At 38.8% G+C, this 22245-nt stretch overlaps 1 non-coding gene across 1 annotated transcript; it reads left to right on the top strand.

Moving 5' to 3' along the window:
- The first annotated feature begins 4240 nt into the window (after positions 1-4240).
- On the top strand, positions 4241-4347 carry LOC141688605 (small nucleolar RNA R71). Its single transcript, XR_012562039.1, has one exon. It is a non-coding gene; the product is annotated as a small nucleolar RNA R71 (small nucleolar RNA).
- Positions 4348-22245: the final 17898 nt, after the last annotated feature.

Genomic DNA, 22245 nt, shown 5'->3' with positions numbered 1-22245 from the left:
GCGGACGCTTCCTAACTGCATTCGATCCACTATGTGCTTGAAGAGAATATTTACTGAGGAACCATTGTCTATGAGCATTCTCCTTACTTCATTATCAAAGATGTCCAGAGTGACAACCAAAGCTGTATTGTGATGTGGGTTGACTCCCTCATAGTCCTTGCTGCTGAAAGATATCACTAGGTCTGGGAGTGACTGGATTGAGAGCACTTCTTCACCAAAGTCCGGGCTCCGGGGTGGGAAGTAGGATCCACCTAGGACCACATTGACTACATTCTTTCCTCTCTTCTGTCCTTCCCCTCTGTTGTTGTCCCGGACTAAGTATTTGTTCATGTTCCCCTTCTTCACTTGGTCCTCAATGAAGTACTTGAGTGAGAAGCAGTTCTCAGTCTTGTGGCCATGGGTCTCGTGATAATTACACTGCCTATTGTAAGGCCTGCTCTCCGGAGGATTTTGCATTGGTTTCAGAGGATAATAGAAAGGCTTTTCTTTTACCTATTTCAAGATTTCCACCCAGGTCATGTTGAGAGGAGTCCAGTCCGGCTCCTGCTTCGGCTCCCGGGGTTGCTTCACGGGTCCTGTGTCGCTGCTTGACTCTTTCTTAGGACCAATTCTCTGGAAAACCGGAGTAGTTTGTCTTTCTTGGCTTTGGTTGCTTTGCTTTAACTTCTTATCTTGATGGTAACCCCCTTTTGGTCGGTCATCAGTGTTTTTACTCCTGGACCCCCTATTCCGGGTCATCCTCATTTCGTGGAGCACATCTGTTTCCTTTATAAATCTGGCAGCCATAGAGTAAGCTGCTGCCAGGCTTTGCGGCTCCTTATTGATTAGCTCCACTATATATATCTCATTATGCTCTGGGTCCAAGTTTCTCCTGAAAATGCTTAAAGCTTCCCTCTCATCCAAGCTTGAAACTTTGTTGATTGCTTCCTGGAACCGGCGCATGTATGCAGAGAGGGATTCATTGTCATGCTGCCGGATTATCTCCAGGTGACACATGTGCATTTCGTGTGTCTTATTTGCCTGAAATCTTCTAAGGAAGGAGGCTCAGAATTCATTCCAAGTATGGATGCTGCGGGAGGGAATCCTGCTTAACCATCTCTGGGCCCCTCCCTTAAGAGTTGAAGCAAAGAACCTGGATTTCGTCAAGTCATTATAGTAATATATATGCACTATCTGCTCAAAGTAGTTCAGGTGCTCCTCCGGGTCTCCCAGACCATCGAATTTGTCGAAGTTATAATGCTTCAAGTTCTGCTGTCGGGGAATGGCTTCCAAGGAGTGGCTGAATGGAGTTAATGTTTCTCCGATTTCTACTCCTGAATCTCTGTCCATCATTCTCTGTAATTCATAGATCATATCTTTCAGGTCCTTCTGCCTTTCTTCTTCTTCATCATCAGAAATCAGCTCCGGAGTAGGGTCCCTTCGGGTTCTCTTACTCCTAGACTTGGCCAATAGCTTTTCTTCTTCTAGCTGTATTCTCTTTTGGATCTTCAGCTCAAGCTTTGCTTCTTCTTCTTTCCTAATTTGCTCCCGGACTTCTTCCAACTTTCTCTGCTTAGCAGCTTCTGCTTCTTTCTTGCTTTGATCCTTTTTGCTTTTCTTCCCCTTGGATCCAATTCGATCGAACACAGATCTCTTTGATTGCTGGGAGTCCCCGGACTCCTCCGGTTCCTCCTCGAGTTTGGCTTCTTCTTGGAGCCGGGTCTGCTCCTGCCTGTATAGTCTGATTGCTTCTGCTAGTTTATCACTTGTAAGGTTGGCCATGTGCTCTTCGGCTACTGGAACATTGGTGTACTTGTACTGATTGAGCTCTATGAGGGTCCTGGCATCCCTGGTGTTTACAATTCTTTCCACTACGGGAGTGTGTAATGGTTGCTCCTGGAATGTTTCTCTCTCGGCTCCCGGATCAAGGGCCTGGGAGTGGTCCGGCTCCTGGACCTGAGCACTAGCAGATGGTCTTCCAGAAGTATATTTTCCAGGTCTTGCCATTTTTCAACAATATCAACAAAAACTAACAACAATATGTAACAGAAACTATCGATCTAAGGTTGCTTTATGAAACTTTCAAAAACTAACCAGAATAAAAACAAATACCAACAAATTGCTTCCTGGGAGCAGTTTAAACAGTTTCCTGGGACTACTCAACAATGTAGTAGAACGCAAATGCCATATTCAAGCTAGAGAAAAAATGATTAAAACTAACGATATCTCACACAAACGTGGCTTAAATCAACAAAACGAGCTCACACAAACGTGGCTTAAATAAACAACATCCATGCTTATGGAAGAGGTTGGTTGCTTGGGTTCTTACAAGTTTGAATAAATGGACTCTTTGAAGAGCTTGTTGATGAAGGTGAATCCAGGGGCACCGAGACCCAAGGATAGAGAGCCCCTCCTTCTAGCGCCAAATGATAACTCCTGGTGGCGGGGCTGCTCCTTCGACGCCGTGCCTGGATCCTTCGCCGCTGTGGAGGTGTAGCTGTGGTGGGGTTCCTATAAAATAACACCGGAAGGGGGGTTTGGGTCCCGCGACGCCTTCGGTGTGAGAGTAAGAACTCGCTTTTGGGGAAGATGAAGGTAGATATGAATGCAGGGTGGCTGTGTGTGTATATGAGTGTGAGAGAGTGATTAACCCCAAAACATCACCTTCTTGGGCTATTTATAGCCCAAGGGTAGGGTTTTGGGGTTGGTACATTTAGATCGTAGCCATTGGTTCTGGGAGCGGAGGACACCTGGCTGGAGTGGATGCTTTACAGTGTCAGTGCAGGACTGGCTGAGGAATGTTCTGAGGATCTTCTGACACGTGCCCTGATTATTCCCATGATTGATGTGTGACAGTTGTCCCCATCATGTGCTTGGGCTAGTGTCTCACGTGCTGGGATTTATCATGGTTGGGCTTGCGGGACCAGGCTAATCAGGACCGGTAGTGTGCAGGACTAGTCCCCCCAGGAGCTGCGTAGAGTTAGGAGTCTAGGAGTAATCCTTCCAGGAGCTACATGGAGTTAGGAGTCTAGGAGTGGTCCTTCCGGGAGCTATATGTACTATCACAGACAAATGTTCTTTGTCTCTAAATTTTAATAAAGTAAATTTTAATATACACATTTTACGCACATCATATTATATCTTCTATTTTGTAGAAGGAATCTCGAGAAGTTATCATGTCCCTACAATTTTCAGTATGCCATATACTGGTAATTTTAATTTGAACATTTTACGCACATTATATTATCGGAGGATTTTTTTGTCAACAAAATAGTAGGATGTGACCTTGTTATATATTACTATTAGTATATATGTAATAGAACATATGTGTGTTTAGAGTTTGTCCAGTTACGCGTTAAGGTTGCTAGGATTTAAAAATAGCATTTTTTAATTTACCATAATATTTCAGCAAATACCAACATTAGTTCTCAAAGTTCCTTGCGATCTGCTGCATTTTCTCAACGTAGTGTGACATGAGTTCACCTGTTCTTCAACTTCCCTCTTTCCTGGATTGGCTTCTGTATCACTAGGAAGCGTTCCTGGTGGTCGGTTCAATAAGGCGTTAGCAATATACCCTATTTTGTTCTCCAGATTCTTGATAGAAACAACCTGGATTTGGCATATAAGAGCCTGGTTTTTACACGTAATCCTCAACTCCTCCAATTCAGATTTTTCATTCGAAGATTGACCTGAATCATGAGTTTGTTTTTAAAGTTGGAGTTGTTATCTTGGTGCAAATTATTGCTGAAAACCAGGATAATTTAATTGCTTGTTTCCAAACTACTGGAATGGCTGTTGCATCGCATTCTGATTGTTGCTCCAACTGACGTTATTATGATTCCAGTTGTCAGGATGATAAGTGGCAGGATGTGGCTACTGCGATCTCTGAAAGTTGGTCACAAACTGAGCTGAGTCACTAGGTATAGTGCATTGCTCCGTCACATGCGGACCTGCATACAGCTCATAAACATTGGTTATCTGTTTAACACCATAGTTAGCCAGAGAATCGATCTTCATAGACAACGCCTTTAGTTGAGCAGTGATAGCCGTAGCTGTATCCACCTCAAGAACTCCTGCTACCTTGCCCTGTGGCATTCTCTGGGATGGATACTGATATTCATTAGCAGCCATCAGTTCAATTAGCTCATACGCTTCCTCATAGCTTTTTGCCCCTAATGCTCCACCTGATGTTGCATCAAGCACGGGTCTAGATTGTGCTCCCAAATAATTATAAAAACAATTAATGATCATCCAATCAGGCATTCCATGATGAGGGCACTTCCTAAGCATCTCCTTGTAGCGCTCCCAAGCTTCACATAGAGATTATCCCGATTGCTGCGCAAATTGAATGATAGCATTCTTAAGTGCAGCTGTCTTCACCATAGGGAAGAATTTATTAAGAAACTTCTGAGCAAGATCCTCCCAAGTAGTGATAGAACCAGTTGGTAGAGAGTGTAACCAGCTCTTAGCCTTGTCCCTCAGAGAGAACGGGAACAGTCTCAGTTTTACCGCATCCTCAGAGACACCATTGAACCTGAAGGTGTCGCATATTTCTATGAAATCCCTAATGTACGTATTAGGATCTTCCACTGGAGAACCCCCAAACTGAACTGAGTTCTGGACCATCTGAATTATGCCAGGCTTGATCTCAAAGGTATTAGCTGCGATAGCTGGCCTGACAATGCTAGATTGAATTTCATTGATCTTGGGTTGAGAAAAATCTATCAACGCTTTTGTTGGTGCTGCTGGATCTCCCATTGTAACGAGTACCTGAAACACAACAAGTAAACCATGAAAGTAAAAGAATCCGAGTCAGTGAACTTTAACGACCACTGATGACAAGCACATAAACTAAAAATTAACACCAAGTCCCCGGCAGCGGCGCCAAAAACTTGTTAGGACGTTAACATGCACTAATAATACACACAAGTATACGCGTTCGCAAGTAGTATAAGATTTAGATCAAAATCGTTCCCACAGAGACTCTTTGGTTAATTTAAGAATATGCACCTATGCAACAATGATATGGTTATTATCCAATGCTAAGACAAATAACAAGTTGAGATTGTTTATAACTAAGAATTAAACTAACAATTATAACTAAGAGAACAAGAATGGTTAAATTAATATATATGACAAACATGGGATCCTAACTTCATTAAATACTTCATTCAATAGCTTTTTTGTTCTTAATCTTAGCATGTAATGGTGATGACACTAATCAGATAAAACGAAACTAGTAAACACCAACTTTCATTGTACGAATACCCTACTACCAAGCATCCACAAAAGAGATAGAAGTTGAATAGACACCAATTATGCTTAGTCCTTATATGTGTTGTGTATATGTTGTGAACTTGATGATTTCTTTAACAAAACACCTTGGTAGATTTTACTTAGTGAAAAATGTAGCACTCGACGAATAAGGATTATAGTCCCGACGGATGTCTCAAAATAGTCCCGACGGATGATGATTTATTATCCATCGAGTGAGTAGCTTATGTAACAATAAGTCTGTAGCACATTTCTACATACACATTTGTATAGATTCTGTAGTAGCATATAAGTCATGATTGACTTTAACTAGATATGCAGAATAGGTTGATTAATTGTACATAAATAATGTCTTGTAATTCTGCATAAATGAAATAAAGTTAAGTGCCAAATAGCTACCAACGAATGATCAATATATCTATCGACGGATGATCTATATAGCTGTCGACGGATGATCAACAAAGCTGTCGACGGATGATCAACAAAGCTATCGACGGATGATTCATGTAATCAACAGATAATCAATTCAAACATTCGTTGACAGTGACAACACAGTCACATGCGTCGAGTGTATGCAAATGGAATGTGGTAGCCTATTCAACTGGGTTTTCGAGAACAAAGAAGCATTGCCATTTCCATGCTATTATGAAGATATTCAAAGATGCTGGAATAAAGTAATGAAGTAGCATAGTATTAGACTTGATAGTTTTTGTTTTATTATCTTGTCTTATTACTTTGTAATCTTGGTGATATATAAACCAAGAAGCAGCAAATAGAATAACTAACTGAGATACAAGGAGAGAAACATTTATAAGCTGTATTCTTCGCATTTTTCTACATTCTTAGTTGTTCAACATTTGTAAGCAGCTGTGAGCTTTTTGCTACACAGAGTTCTCTCAATATATATTATATATCTCTGGTGGATACATTCAAATCCACCAGAAAGTTTTTAAAGACTTGTGTTTTTAATTACTTGTATTTTGATTCTTTTGAAGTTATTATTCCGCACTCTGCAAATCAATTCACACTGATATATATATATATATATTTAAGTTAGAACAATTTTATTTAAGAAAAAGTTTCAAGAATTCCATTCAACCCCCCTTCCGTAATTCTTGTTGAATTGTTAAGGGACTAACAATCGCTATCAGAGCATGCTCTTGATAAACAAAGAGTTTAAAGATCAACAAAACAGCAAGATGAACAAGAAGGATGTTGAAGTCAAGATTCCTTTTCTAGATAAAGATAATTACCATCACTGGAAGGTAAAGATGCATCTTCATTTACTTTCTCAAGATGAGGCCTATATAGACTGCATAGAAAGAGGCCCTCATGTACCTATGAGAGCTGCAACTGGAAATGAGCCATCAGTCCCCAAGCCAAGGCATGAATGGTCTGATCCTGATATTGAAAAAGTCAGGAAAGATAAGAAGGCCATGAATATTCTGTTCAATGGAGTTGATGGTGATATGTTTGACAACATCATCAATTGCAAAACTGCTAAGGATGTTTGGGATACTATACAGATTATCTGTGATGGCACTGAGCAAGTTAGAGAAAACAAGATGCAGCTACTGATTCAGCAATATGAGCATTTTCACAGTGAAGAAAGTGAGTCTCTCACTGACATCTTTAGTAGGTTTCAAAAACTACTAAATGCTCTAAAGCTGCATGGAAGGGTCTATCGGACAAAAGACTCCAATCTGAAATTCCTTAGATCTCTTCCAAAGGAATGGAAACCAAATGACAGTCTCATTAAGAAACTCTCAAGATTATAAGGAGTTTACATTGGAGAGACTGTATGGCATCCTGAAGACTTATGAGCTTGAAATAGAGCAAGATGAGAGGATGGAGAGAGGAAAGAAGAAAGGAGGATCCATTGCACTAGTTGCTGAGTTAGAAAAGGAGATGGAGATGAAGATGGAAGCTGTTGAATCAACTTCAAAGGTCTGTGAAAACAAGGGCAAGGGGTTGGTAGCAGAAAATGAAGATTCTTTGAGCCAAGATGATATGGAAGATATTGATGAACATCTAACATTTCTTTCCAGAAGATTTGCCAAGCTCAAGTTCAAGAAGAACTTTGGAGCAGCCAAGCCAAATAGAAACATGGTGGATAAATCAAAATTCAAATGTGGCTTGGCAGGGCACTTTGCCAGTGAGTGTAAAAAGTCAGATTCCAACAAAAAGAAGTTTGAGCATGTGGATTATAAACAAAAATACTTTGAGTTGCTCAAAAAAAAGGAAAGGGCTTTCATTATACAAGAAAATGACTGGGCTGCAGATGGTCTGGATGAAGATGAAGATGTCAGCTATGTCAATCTAGCCCTAATGGCCAAGTCTGATGAAACAGAGACAAGTTCTTCAAGTAATGAGGTAATTACTACAAACCTTGCACATTTATCTAAAGCTGAGTGTAATGATGCTATAAATGACATGTCTACAGAGTTATATCATTTGCGTGTTACACTTAAGTCTCTTACTAAAGAAAATGCTAAAATCAAAGAAAACAATCTGTTTTTAAGTGAGAGGAATAATGTGCTAGAGTCTCAGTTCATTAATTTTTAAAAATTAAGAATTGAGTGTAAGATTGCCAAGGAGGAATCAACTGAGTCCTTGAAGAAAGAAGAAATCTTGAAGAAGCAGCTTGAACGTGAACAGGAGGTGATTAAGGCATGGAAAACATCTAGAGATGTTCATGCTCAAATCACCAAAGTTCAAGGGATCGAGTCCTTTTGTGATGCAGCCTGGAAAAAGAACAAGGAGAAGCTAGATCCAAATTTGGTGGAAGGAGTGCTAACAGATGTAGACTCGACGGATGATGAGGGTCATCCGTCGGATAACAAAAAGGGTTATCCGTCGAGTGATGTAAATCCTCATCCGTCAACTGTGAGCAAGCCTATCAGTAAAGCCAAACTTGTTAAGTTAAATGAAAAGTATGGATCAGTTTCCAAGAATTTCGTTACAGGAGAATCGAGTCAAGTTAAGAAAGGGAAAAAGGCTAATGTTGGTCATATGACTGTCAAACAATTTAGTGACAGACTTGAAAAGATTGAGGTTAAAACAGATGCTAAAAAGAAAAATAATAGAAATGGTAAAGTAGGGATTAACAAACACAATAACTACACACCTGATAAATATGCTCCCAGAAAAATCTGTGTCAAGTGTGGTAGTGTAAATCATTTGTCTGTTAATTACAAATCTGTCATGCCTACTTCCATATATGTGCCACCTCACTTTCCCAACATGAATGCCATGCCTCCTATGCTTATGAATGCTATGTCTACACAGAATATGAATGCATAGTTTGCTAACATGCCATTTGCACCTAATCCTTATTATACTGCATTTAGTATGCCACAAATGCCATTTAGCATGCCTTACTGGAATAACATGTTCACTAATAACATGCCATTCCCTGTTAATCAAAGTATGCATGATAATCCTGTTATGTTGAATGGTTTCAAAGGCCCAACTCAAATGACTAAGGATGAATCTAATATCCCCAAGTCAAATGAGATAAAGCCTAAGAAACAAAAAAAGAAAGCTAACAAGGCAGGACCCAAGGAAACTTGGGTACCAAAATCAACTTGATTTGATTTTGATATGTGCAGGGAAACAGAAAGAATCTATGGTACTTGGATAGTGGTTGTTCAAGACATATGACTGGTGATTCTACCCTGCTCACAGAGTTCAAGGAGAGAGCTGGCCCAAATATTACTTTTGGAGAAGACAGCAAGGGTTATACTATGGGATATGACTTGATTTCAAAAGACAATGTCATCATTGTGGAGGTTGCCTTAGTGGATGGTCTCAAGCACAATTTGCTGAGTATCAGCCAGCTTTGTGATAAAGGCAATTCAGTAACCTTCAACTCAGAAGCCTGTGTTGTAACTAACAAAAGAAGCAACAAAGTGGTTCTTACTGGTGTGAGAAAAGGAAATGTGTACCTAGCTGACTTCAACTCATCTAATGCATAATCTGTTACTTGTCTTCTCAGCAAAGCAAGTCAGGATGAAAGTTGGTTATGGCACAAGAAACTATCCCATCTAAACTTCAAGACCATGAATGAGCTAGTAAAGAAAGAACTGGTTAGAGGCATTCCTCTAGTGGAGTTTTCTAAGGATGGATTGTGTGATGCCTGCCAAAAGGGAAAGCAGATTAAAGCATCATTCAGAAAGAAAGTTGATTCAACAATTGAAGAACCTTTGTAGCTGCTACACACAGATTTGTTTAGACAGTCAATGTGTTATCCATCTCAAGAAAAAGATTTTTCCTAGTAATTGTAGATGATATCTCAAAGTTCTCTTGGATATATTTCCTAAAGTCTAAAACTGAGGCTAGTGATATCATAATCAATCATATAAGGCAAGTCAATAATCATCCTGATTTCAAAGTTAGAAGAATCAGGAGTGACAATTGAACTGAGTTCAAGAATTCTGTCATGAGAACATTTTATGAAGAAAATGGAATTTTGCATGAGTTTTCAGCAGCAAGAACCCCACAACAGAATAGAGTAGTGGAAAGGAAGAACTGATCACTTATTTAAGCTGCCAGGACAATGCTTGAAGAATCTAAATTGCCAACATATTTCTGGGCTGAAGATGTAAATACTGCATGCTACACTCAGAATATTTCTCTGATCAATCAAGCAAAATGCTTGACTCCTTATCAATTATTCAAGAACAAGAAGCCAACTCTAAATTTTCTTCATGTCTTTGGCTGCAAATGTTATATCTTGAGAAATCAAACTGATCAGAATGGGAAGTTTGATGCTAAAGCATATGAAGGAATTTTTGTTGGATATACTGTTGGTAAAGCATATAAAGTTTATAATCTAAGAACCAACATTGTTATGGAATCAATACATGTTGTGTTTGATGATAAAAAGATTGAAGGACTGAAAGATGGAGATTATCATGAGAGCCTCAAATTTGACAATATGGAGATGATTAGTGATGACAGTGATGATGAAAGTGATCAAGAAACAGTATCAAAGGATAATACAGAAAAATCTACTACCAATGAAGCACAAAATTCAACATCTGTCGAGTTATAAAATGCTTCATCCGTCGGGAGACAATCTGCGTTATCCGTCGGTAGACAACCAGCTTCATCCGTCGAAACTCAAAATTCACCATCCGTCGGGATATCAAAAGAAGCTGGAAATCAGAATAGATCACCTATAGAAAGTTCCCCTTTCTCAAATCAAAGATCCACAAGCTCGGAGGGAGTTTCTAATAATCAAAACTCAATCACACATCAAGAAAACAATGAGGCCTCTTCATCTAGAGCTAATCTACCTCAACAAAGGAAATGGACAAAGGATCACCCCTTTGAGCTCATCATTGGTGATGTTTCTTCTAGAGTTCAAACCAGGAGAGCAACTCAAGAAGAATGTCTATACAGTAGCTTTCTCTCCAAGGAAGAACCAAAGAAGGTTGAAGAAGCTTTGTTGGATCCTGATTGGATTTTAGCTATGCAGGAGGAGCTAAACCAATTTGAGAGGAATAATGTATGGAAGCTGGTGCCCAAGCCTAAAGGAAAAAATTCAATAGACACCAAATGGGTATTCAGAAAGAAGATGGATGAAAATGGCATAATAGTAAGGAACAAAGCTAGATTGGTTGCTAAGGGCTATTGTCAACAAAAAGGAATAGATTTTGATGAAACATTTGCTCCTGTTGCAAGACTTGAAGCCATCAGAATCTTCTTAGCCTATGCAGCCCATGCCAAATTCAAGGTCTATCAAATGGATGTCAAAAGTGCCTTTGTGAATGGAGATTTGGAGGAGGAAGTATATGTAAGTCAACCTCCTGGTTTTGAAGATCCAAATTTTCCTGAACATGTATATTATCTTTTGAAAGCACTTTATGGACTAAAGCAAGCACCTAGAGCCTGGTATGACACTTTATCAAAGTTCCTTTCGGAAAATCACTTCACAAGAGGTACTGTAGATAAAACTGTATTCTTTACAAACGTTAATGGCTTTAGCATACTTGTTCAAATTTATGTAGATGATATTATTTTTGGCTCTACAGATGAGAAACTTTGCAAAAAGTTTGCCAAACTGATGCAGAGTAAGTATGAAATGAGTATGATGGGAGAACTAACTTACTTTCTTGGTTTGCAAGTTAAGCAAGTTAGTGATGGAATATTCATTAGTCAAACTAAATACATTTTTGATCTTTTAAAGAAGTTTGATCTAATGGATTGCACATCTGCAAAAACTCCCATGGCTACTGCAACTAAGCTTGAATTAAACACTACTGAAAAGTCTGTGGATATTTCAAGTTATAGAGGCATGGTTGGCTCACTTCCGTACTTAACATCTAGTAGGCCAGGTATAATGTTTACGACATGTTTGTCTGTTAGATTTTAGGCTAACCCTAGAGAATCTCACTTAGTAACTATTAAGAGAATTTTCAGATATCTCAAGGGAACACCAAAACTTGGCATTTGGTACCCTAGAGATTCTGGTTTTGATCTAACTGGTTACTCAGATGCAGACTATGCAGGTTGTAGAATTGATAAAAAAAGCACTACAGGAACCTGTCCATTTCTAGGAAACAAGCTTGTGTCCTGGTTCAGTAAAAAGCAAAATTCAGTTTTTACTTCTACAGCTGAAGCTGGATATATTGCTGCTGGCAGTTGCTGTGCACAGATTTTGTGGATGAAAAATCAATTGCTAGACTAGGGCTTGCAAGTTGAAGGGATTCCTATTTTCTGTGATAACACAAGTGCAATTGCCATCACTGAAAATCCAGTACAACATTCAAGGACAAAGCACATAGACATCAAGTACCACTTCATAAGGGAACATGTAATGAATGGTATTGTGGAACTACATTTTGTTCCAAGTGAGAAGCAGCTTGCAGATATTTTTACCAAGCCACTGGATGAATCCACCTTTTCAAGGTTGGTAAGTGAGTTAGGTATGATCAATTATTCTTAAATCTTTATGAGATAATTTGCAAGTTGTAATGCAGCCAGAAATTTAATTAATTTTTCAGTCTTGGATGAAATTTTGGCTAAGTCAAAATTTACATCTCGACGGATGATCGTTATCCATCGAGTTTGATCATCCGTCGGAATACAATTTGCTAATAAAAATCAATTATTTTTCTGGAATATTTTATGACTCGACGGATAACAGTTTATCCTCATCCGTCGAATTGTCTTAATTTTAGCTGTTGATTTCCTGAACATTATCCATCGAGTATACTTACAGTTTGTAAGCATAACGCGACGGATAATGGATGGAATTTTTATAGTTTATTTTTAAACGGCTATTTTGGGCAATTTTCATTGGTTACTTTATTTTACTTTATTATTTTTGACAGTTATTTTTGAGAAAGTATAAAAGGCAAATTCATTTCCATTACTTTTCTTTTATCATTCTCAAATCATCTGCTTCAATTTCTTTCTCTTTAAAAGCACTTACTCTCTCTCTGCAAGCTCTTATTCTCTAACAATGGCGCCTGTTGTCAAGATTATGTCTCAAACTGGGTTCATTTATGAGAAGAACAACTTCACGGACTTAGTAAACAAGGGGATTCAGCAATCTGGTGACTACCACAAAATGATGGATTTTGTGAAGAACTGCAAGCTTAGCTATGCCATTCTGGAATCACCTACCATCTTTTGTGAAGTTGTTGAAGAAATGTGGACTACGGCTACTTACAACTCAACAGATAAGACCATCACACTCACCATTAAAGGTAAGGAATTCTGTATTAATAGTGATGTTATCAAAGCATGTTTCAAAATTCTTGACAATAATGTGACCTCACCACACAGACACTGATATAGTTAATATGCTTAATTCCATGAACTATGCTCTTTCTACTTCTAAGTTGAGTAACATTAGGAGATTGGGTCTTAGGAAGGAATGGAGTTTCATGTGTGATATAGTGACCAAGGTTTTTTCTGGGAAAATTAGTAATTTTGATTCAGTTAATATTTTCATGCTTAACATGCTCTACATGCTAGTTACAGATAAGTACTTTAATTTTAGTGACCTTATTTTGTTTGAGTTGGGATTTAAATTAGGAGAGCTAAATAAGAGAGGCAAAAATGTTTACTATGCTAGATTCTTCATGATGTTAGCTAACCACCTCTCTGAGGGAATTGTGCTTGAGAACCCTAACAAAAAATTAGATTGTTGGGTTCAAGATAGAAGAATCATTGCATATTTGAACAGGGCAAATCATCACAGAGAAGTGCCACTTTTCTATTTCCCTATAATGGAAGCACCTCAGGTAAGTAAGGTAAGTTCATCTATCCCTACTACTATTCCAACCTCACTAGTTTCTTTGAGCTTTAGTGTAGCTATGGCAACTGTGTCAATGACCCAACAATTGCCTACCCAGGCTACCAAACCAACAACAATTTCAAAATCCAAATCAAAGAAAGCCCCCTCTGGTATCTCTCAAAAGATGCCAGTTGCAAAATCCACTAAAACCAAAGAGGGGAGTGTGAAGGTGGGCAAGGTAGGTGAGGGAAATGGTGAACATAAAAGAAACCCTAAAGATAAGGATGGAGAATTGAGTGGTTCCCAGCCTAGCCACACTGCAGTTTCCCAACAAACTGCAGTGCTTAAAAAAGATAAAAGCTCACTTCTAGTTGCATCCTCCTAAAAGGATGTAACTATTGAACAAAGCTCTCAACCAAGAGCACAGGCCAAGAGGGTAAGGGACACAAGCTCACCCCAAACTTATGCCAGAAAGAAGAAATCCAAAACCCTAGGGGATGCACAGGGTACATACACTGTGCAAACTGGTGCTAAAGACAAAGTCACTGCACCTTCTCAAATTCAGCTTGATGTGGCTCCAATAAATGTGGAGTCACAGCCAAAATCTCTAGTAATAGAAGCACCTCACACACCAAATTCTCCCACAAACTCTCTGGATGTGGATATGATCAACACATCAATTCCAGATTCCCCTTCTTTAACTTTGTTGGGGAAGCCAAAATCTAATGCAAGTGAGCATCATCTTTTAGATGATTTGTTGGCTCACTTGCCAATTCTTTCAGGAACTGTTGAATCATCTGTGACCAAAATATCATCAATCAGCACAAAGTCCACAATAGTTTCTATTCTAAGTTCATTCATTTCTACTCTCTCGATGGATATTGCTCATCCGCCGAGTAGTGATTGTATCCCGACGGATAAGCTTAACAGCAGTTATCCGTCGGATAGGAAAACCACTAACCCAATGGATATTACTCATTCATCGAGTGTCTCTGCACAGCTTCAAACATCATTTATTTCTAGTGCAGAAGAATTAGTGGTTGTACAGTCACTCTTAGGATTGAGGGCAGAGAGTGCTATGAGTGAGAGTCTGGGTTGCTCCCAGGAGAAAAGAGAGCAAAAGAGTGAAAATATGCAATCCATTTCTTTAGGATTGGCAAAAGAAAGTGAGAGGAGTCCCACCTTCAATGGTGAAGGTGAGAGTGTGAGGGTGGGGAGCCAGGGTGAGACCCTGATGCAACAAAAGAGAGAACAAGAGAGAAATGCAGGTATAGGAGCTATAAGGATGGATGTCATTTCTAGTGAGTTAATGAATGTTCAAGATACAGACAGGGAGGGACTATCTCAGCAACCTCAAGCTGTTATAGATTCCACCTCCCTTGATGCTGAGGCATTTACTCACCCTGTTCCAGCTTATCAACTTCTAGCTGAACAGGGCAATGACAATGCAGAAAGGATGCTCAATTTGGTGCATACCACTCAGTCAATGCTAGGAGCTAAGGATGCCATCACAGCTTTGCCTTCTACAGCTGGTGATATGGATTATGAGACTGATGGTTCAACAAATTTCTTTGGTGATGAAGGTGGAGATAGTGAAAAAGAGGCATTGGACATAGGGGGAGAAGTAGGTTCCAGTTCAAGATCAGGCATGCCATCATGGGCATTTTCAAAGCACTGTGATGAGCACTACTTCAAGACAACCCTAATTTAACTAATCAATAAGACAAATTCTGCACTTCAAACCACTATAAATGCCAACACCAAGAAGCTCCTTTAAGCACATCTTGCTTCTCTGCAACTTCAACAGATTCAAGGCTTCCAACATGCTAGAGATGTTAACACCATCAAGGGTGATATTAATGAGATGAAGAAGGCCATTTCAGTCAAAATGGATTATAATCTTCTAGTAGCTACAATGCTTGACATCAAGAGGCAACTAAGGAAAAATTCCGATCTTGCAACAAAGATAGATGTTTTGGATACAAGAATGTAAGCTATGGAAGCATCTCTAACATCCATTGATCTTCATCAAGCCCAATAGACATATTTACTTCAGAAACTGGTGGCTGCTCAAATGTAACACCCCCAGATCCGGGGTCAGGGATCCGGTCGTCACGGTCTTTCTTTCCACAATTATCACTTAACTTAATTAATAATAAACAACCTCATGTTGTGACCCCACACTAACACACACCACCACACGTCATAGTCTCAGAGATGAAATTGAAATAAGTACAAGTCTTTGAATCCACAGTTTAAAAGTTATTACAACCTAAAATGATTACTTGATAAATTTACAGTTAATTGCCATTATCTGCCACAAGTTATAATTATACAATATTTGGTTCCCAAAAGTAGAATGTCTGATCTACGGATAGATCTACCTCTGCAGCTATAGTAGCTACGATCTCAACGGGAAGGCGCGGGACGCTTCCCACGCTCTTGCGGTGGGTCTGCTTGAGCCTGGCCATCTTTCCTAACTGTTGTTGTGTGATGAAGAAATGAAGCAAGAGTGAGCATTACAGCTCGCAAGATAATATATAGTGTTAACAATAATACAAGTATCTGAATGGGTACTTACTAGAATCCTTTATCATGTGTAAGGGTATTACTTACTGGATATAAGTTTAAAAGAAGATGAAGTTACCAATTACTTCACTATACTTATACCATTTTTAGAAATCTACTTGAACTACTACTGTTCAAAGCATAATAAGATTCAAGAGGTCATCCCATAGATGAGGCCATAAATTAAAACTTGAATATATTCAATCTTTGAAATATTTTTAAAAGAAATGAATTTACAAGATACTTCATTCAATGGAAACACCAATAAAACTGTTTGACCCTGTCAATGCTTCGGCAGCCACCCATTCGTAGCCTTTTAATCGAAATGCTACGGGTAGTGTTGCAGAATTATCCAACTGGATGATGAACTCATTACGGGAGTTTGTCACGCCAGGAAGACCACTTACGATGATCAGTCGCAGTAGTACAACCCCACCATTTTCTACATGTAGAGGAGAACCTGTTGGATTTACTTGTCAACCGAACACTGGACTCCTAAGGAATGGACCGTCTTAGCGGAACTTCCAGGCCATTTGGGCCAATATCATAAGGCTGGGCCGGCGCCACTCGACCACTTACGCCACTCCTAGTTTAGATGAAATCCATGACTCCGAAACGTAAAGCTCGTTCCCCCTTTCCCCAAGTAGAAACTTGTTGATACAGATCCACTAAGAAGTTGTATCTAGTTGGAAAGGAAAACTCACCAATATTTCCCAGGCGATGCCTGTTTATGGATTAACTTGTTCCAAGAATTTTACTTCCCGAGTGTTGGGTAAGTAATCAAAATTCTTTTATCAAGACAGCAAACTTGTTGCGAATATAAAACACACCACAGAGCCGGATCCCTCAGGTTTTGAGCGAGTATTTAAATCCCCTTCGAAAGGAGGATCTTAAATATAAAAATGAGTTTTGGGATCCGCTTTAACTTTTAAAAATCATTTTGAAGACTCGCAAAACATTTTTAAGAATGTTCAGAGTAATGCTGATTTAATAAAATAAATTAGTCCCAATATATAAAAAAATATCTAAATATTATTATTTAAATAATATTCCCATAAAGAATAATCTTTATAAAAATAATTGAAGTAGATGTTCTAAAACTTATACTTGAAATGGATATTAAATAACCAAAGATATACTTATACGAAAGTACTATCTTTATATGAATAATCGAAAATAAGTTTGATTATTGAAACATTATTCTTTAATAAAATAAAGAATATTATTAAATATAAGCGGAATCATAATACCACGAATGAATATTTCAAATAATATTCATTAAATAAAAAAAAAGGAGTCATACATCCTCAAATGAATATTCAAATAATAATCATTAAATAGAATAAACAGAGTCATAAGTCCTCGAATGAATATTCAAATAATATTCATTAAATAAAATAACGTTAAAGTTATCGAATAAACCTTATTCGATTAATAGTTTTGAAAACTATTCATATATATATATATATATATATATATATTAATATACTCGGGAGCCTCGCCTCCCGATTTTAGAAAAAGTTCACCTTTTGATTCTCTATACTAAGGGTAAACTCAAATATCGCTTATCTCTAGCATATGTTTTATGCACCTATAAGCATTTGAACCAACAGATATATAAATCAAGAATATGAAACAGGCATGCATATATACCATATCACATGCTACAATATATCACAAGAATTTTCTAATAACAAACATGCATTTATCGCAAGATCATGCATATACACATATACATCACAACAATAGTTATACGGGTAGAAAACTTGCCTGAGCGACTGAGGGTTATTAATGGCTTGGGACGAGTCTGGTAACCTATAAACAACATGTGAGTTGGAATTAAACAAAATTCACTTGTAAATCTATACTTTAACCAAATTAGACTCTAACGCTCGCTTTGCGCTTACTGATTCTCTTAAGTCACTCGAGTACCCTCGGCTCCACCATTTTTAATAATTTAACCATTACGAGTTTTAAGGCGATTCCTTCGCGTGGGTCTTACCAACTGCCTAACACACTTAACATAATTGTTTCATACACTAATTAACCCTTTTTAGGTCTTTAACCTATGTTTCAAAGTAAGGTGAGGGGTAATGTTTCGTTCGCGAAATGTCGTTACTTAAAACGGCCGTTTCTCCTAAACTGTACATCGGAATCAAACGAACCACATATCAAAACGAAGCTCGTAACATGAGCTATCTAAACATGGCAATGGTCAAAGCCTAGAAGGGAGTTCTCGGGTCCTAATGTTTTGAACAAAAGCAGTCTAAAGTAAATCGGACATTACGACGACTATGTTTACGCGATTTCCCAATTTTATACCATTCCAATTCAATCACAAAACAACCCCAATCCATTCATACAACCAAAGTCCATCCATATCACACTAAAACAGCCCCAATCAACTAAATATTAACAATTATACTTATTCTTAAACTTGAATTTAAACTATACTTAAATCCTTTAACCAAACCATAAGATTTCAACATTCAATTCACCACCATTCCAACCCAAACTCTAAACAAAAAGGCTTCAAGCCTTGAGATGATATACAAAGTAAAGCTAGGGTTTGGAGATAATATACCTTCCTTGAAGTGATGTAAGTAGCTAGGAAGCCTTAAGAAGCCTTGAGATGTCTTAGAGATGCTTGGATCTTAAAGGAAAAACAAGAAAAATCAAGTTAAAAACCTTGAAATCAATATTCATTGTCTTCTTCATTGATTTCTTGGAGAAGATTAAGAATGAATTGGAGGCTTAAACTCATAAGATAGCCATAACTATGCATAAGTAGTACTAGAGAATTATCTTACCAATTTAGGAAGCTTGGAACTTGAATTTTGAAAATTCTTCTCTTTGAAAATGGAAAAAGCCGAGAGCAAGCTTCTTGGTGGAGAGAAATAAAATGATTTTTGTGTTTGCTTTGTTTTGTTTTGGTTGGTTGATTTTCTTTTGATTAGTTTTGGTTAATTACCTTATTAACCTTGTCTTTGTGTGGTTATAAACCAACCACATCTCCTTCCCCTTATGTCATGCTTATGTCATGCTTATGATGTCATCTTCCCTTACTTGCCCCCTTCTTATTGGTTGGATGACCTCATCATCCCTAACCTCCTTGATTAACTCCCTAATTATTTGCCTAATGACTGCTGATCTGTTATACGGTTCGCTTAACTTTCGTTCTCGTTTCTCGTTTGAGGGATCATACCCGGGATCTTATTACTTGGGTTTCCTTAACCTTTCTCAATACATTATATTCCTTTTATGATCCTCTCTTATAATCCTTTAATTTAAATCTTTTTTATCCTGTTACCTTATACTCAATTCCTTCCGTATCTAGTGGATTTCCGGGAAAAATCAAAGTGTTCGGAATTGGATTCTGATGATCTTTACATACACTTATATACTATATAGAGTACTAATAAAATCTCAGAATATCCAAAACAGAACCCCTACATAGTGTGGCATGAAAAATTTTCTCATTCAGCAAAAACACTATTCATAAGGGTTAAAAAAGTTCAAAATTTTGGGGGTTATTACAGTCTCCCCTACTTAAAAGGATTCCGCCCCGGAATCAAATAGAAAATAAATGGGGGTACTTTTCTAGCATTGCGCTCTCTAGTTCCCAAGTTGATTCTTCCACATTATGATTCTGCCATAGCACTCTGACTAGCTTGATTACTTTGTTCCGAAGCACCTGCTCCTTCTTATCGATAATCCTTACTGGCTTCTCTACGTAAGTCAGATCTGGTTGCATATCCACCTGCTCGTACTCCACTATGTGTCTGGCATCCGATGATACTTCCTTAGCATTGACACATGGAACACATTATGAACTTGGTGTAGGTTCGGGGGTAAGGCTAGCTCGTAAGCCAACTTCCCAATCCGTCTTAATATCTCAAAAGGTCCAATGTACCTTGGGCTTAGTTTTCCTTTCTTTCCGAACCTCATTAATCCCTTCCAAGGGGATACCTTCAGCAGTACTAAGTCCCCTACTTCATATTCCTTGTCCTTTCGGGCTAGGTCTGCATATTTCTTCTGTCTGTCTTGGGCTGCTACAAGCCGCCCTCTGATAAGATCCACTATGTCTTTGGTCCTTTGGACCACTTCGGGTCCGAGCATCTTCCGCTCCCCTACTTCATCCCAGTATAAGGGAGATCGACACCTTCTTCCGTACAGGGCCTCATAAGGCGGCATTCCGATGCTAGCATGAAAGCTATTGTTATAAGAAAACTCGATCAACGGCAAGTGATCATCCCAACTTCCTTTAAAGTCTATTGCACAGACTCTCAACATATCTTCTAGTGTCTGGATGATCCTTTCACTCTGCCCATCCATCTGGGGATGGTACGCGGTACTCATATTTAACTTGGTCCCCGCACATTCTTGAAAGCTCCTCCAAAATCTGGAGTTGAATCTGGGGTCTCGGTCTGAGACAATGGACGCTGGGACTCCATATTGCGTCACTATTTCCTTAAGGTAAATGTCCACCAGTCTATCGACTGTGTATCTTTCATTGATAGGAATGAAGTGAGCTGACTTTGTCAGTCGGTCTATAATTACCCATATGGCATCATGATTGGCTTTCGTACCTGGCAAGCCTACAACAAAATCCATCGCTATCTGTTCTCATTTCCACTCGGGAATCTCCAGGGGTCGTAAAAGTCCACTGGGTCTCTGGTGCTCTGCCTTTACTCTTTGGCAAGTCAAACATTTGCTTACCCATTCTGCTACATCCCTCTTCATGTTGGGCCACCAGTAATATTCCTTCAAATCCCTATACATCTTGGTACTTCCCGGGTGAATGGAATACCTTGAACTATGGCTTTCATCCAAAATCTCATCTTTAAGCTCTTGAACGTTCGGAACCCAAATCCGGTAGGAGTACCTCATTATCCCTTTATTATCTTTCTCAGTATGGATCTCTTCTCCAGTCATTGACTCTCTGCCCTCATTCATCATTCTTTCTTGGCACAATCTAATCTTTTCTAATAATTCTGGCTGCATTGATATCTCAAACAGCTTTTCGGTTCCGGTTACCTTTACTTCTATTTCCATTCTCTCAAAATCCTTTATCAATTCTTCCGAAGTCGTTATCATTCTGAGTCTTTCTTTTCTACTAAGGGCATCAGCCACCACATTGGCTTTCCCCGGGTGATAGAGAATCTCACAATCATAGTCCTTGATTAGCTCTAACCATCTCCTCTGGCGCATGTTGAGCTCTTTCTGTGTAAATATGTACTTGAGGCTCTTATGGTCTGTGAAAATCTCGCACTTCTCTCCATACAAGTAGTGCCTCCAAATTTTTAAGGCAAAAACTATTGCCGCTAGCTCAAGATCACGGGTAGGATATCTAATCTCGTATTCCTTCAGTTGTCTCGACACATACGCAATCACTTTACCGTGCTGCATAAGCACACACCCTAATCCTTTGTGCGACGCGTCACTATATATCACAAAATCTCCTTTTCCGTCTGGCAATGCCAACACCGGGGCCGTTACCAATCTTTTCTTTAATTCCTGAAAACTGTTCTCACATTTCTCCGTCCATTCAAACTTCTCTGTCTTACGAGTAAGTCGTGTCAAAGGGGCTGCGATCTTCGCAAAGTCCTGCACAAATCTACGATAGTAGCCGGCCAATCCTATGAAACTCCTTACCTCTGTGGGTGTGGTTGGCCTTTCCCAATTTGAGACCGCCTCTATCTTGGAGGGGTCGACCAATACTTCTTCTTTATTGATCACATGTCCTAAAAACTGTACTTTATTCTGCCAGAATTCACACTTCAAGAATTTGGCATATAACTGTTCCTCTCTGAGTATTCCTAGAGCTATCCTCAAATGCTCTGCATGTTCTGCCTCAGTCCTTGAGTAGATCAAAATATCATCGATAAAAACTATCACACACTTGTCCAAGTACTTCTTAAATACTCTATTCATTAAATCCATGAAAGCCGTTGGGGCGTTGGTTAATCCAAAGGACATTACCAAGAACTCATAATGCCCATACCTGGTACGGAACGCTGTCTTGGAAATATTTTCGGGTTTAATCTTTAGTTGGTGATATCCAGTTCTCAGGTCAATCTTGGAAAAATAAACAGCATCCTTTAGCTGGTCGAACAGATCGTCTATTCTAGGTAATGGGTACCTGTTCTTTATGGTTAGCTTGTTCAACTCTC

The sequence above is a fragment of the Apium graveolens genome, chromosome 9 (genome assembly GCF_009905375.1).
Source record: "Apium graveolens cultivar Ventura chromosome 9, ASM990537v1, whole genome shotgun sequence".
Classification (NCBI taxonomy): Eukaryota; Viridiplantae; Streptophyta; class Magnoliopsida; order Apiales; family Apiaceae; genus Apium; species Apium graveolens.
The sequence above is the reverse complement of the archived record's forward strand: the minus strand, read 5'-3'. Positions and strand labels throughout refer to the sequence as shown.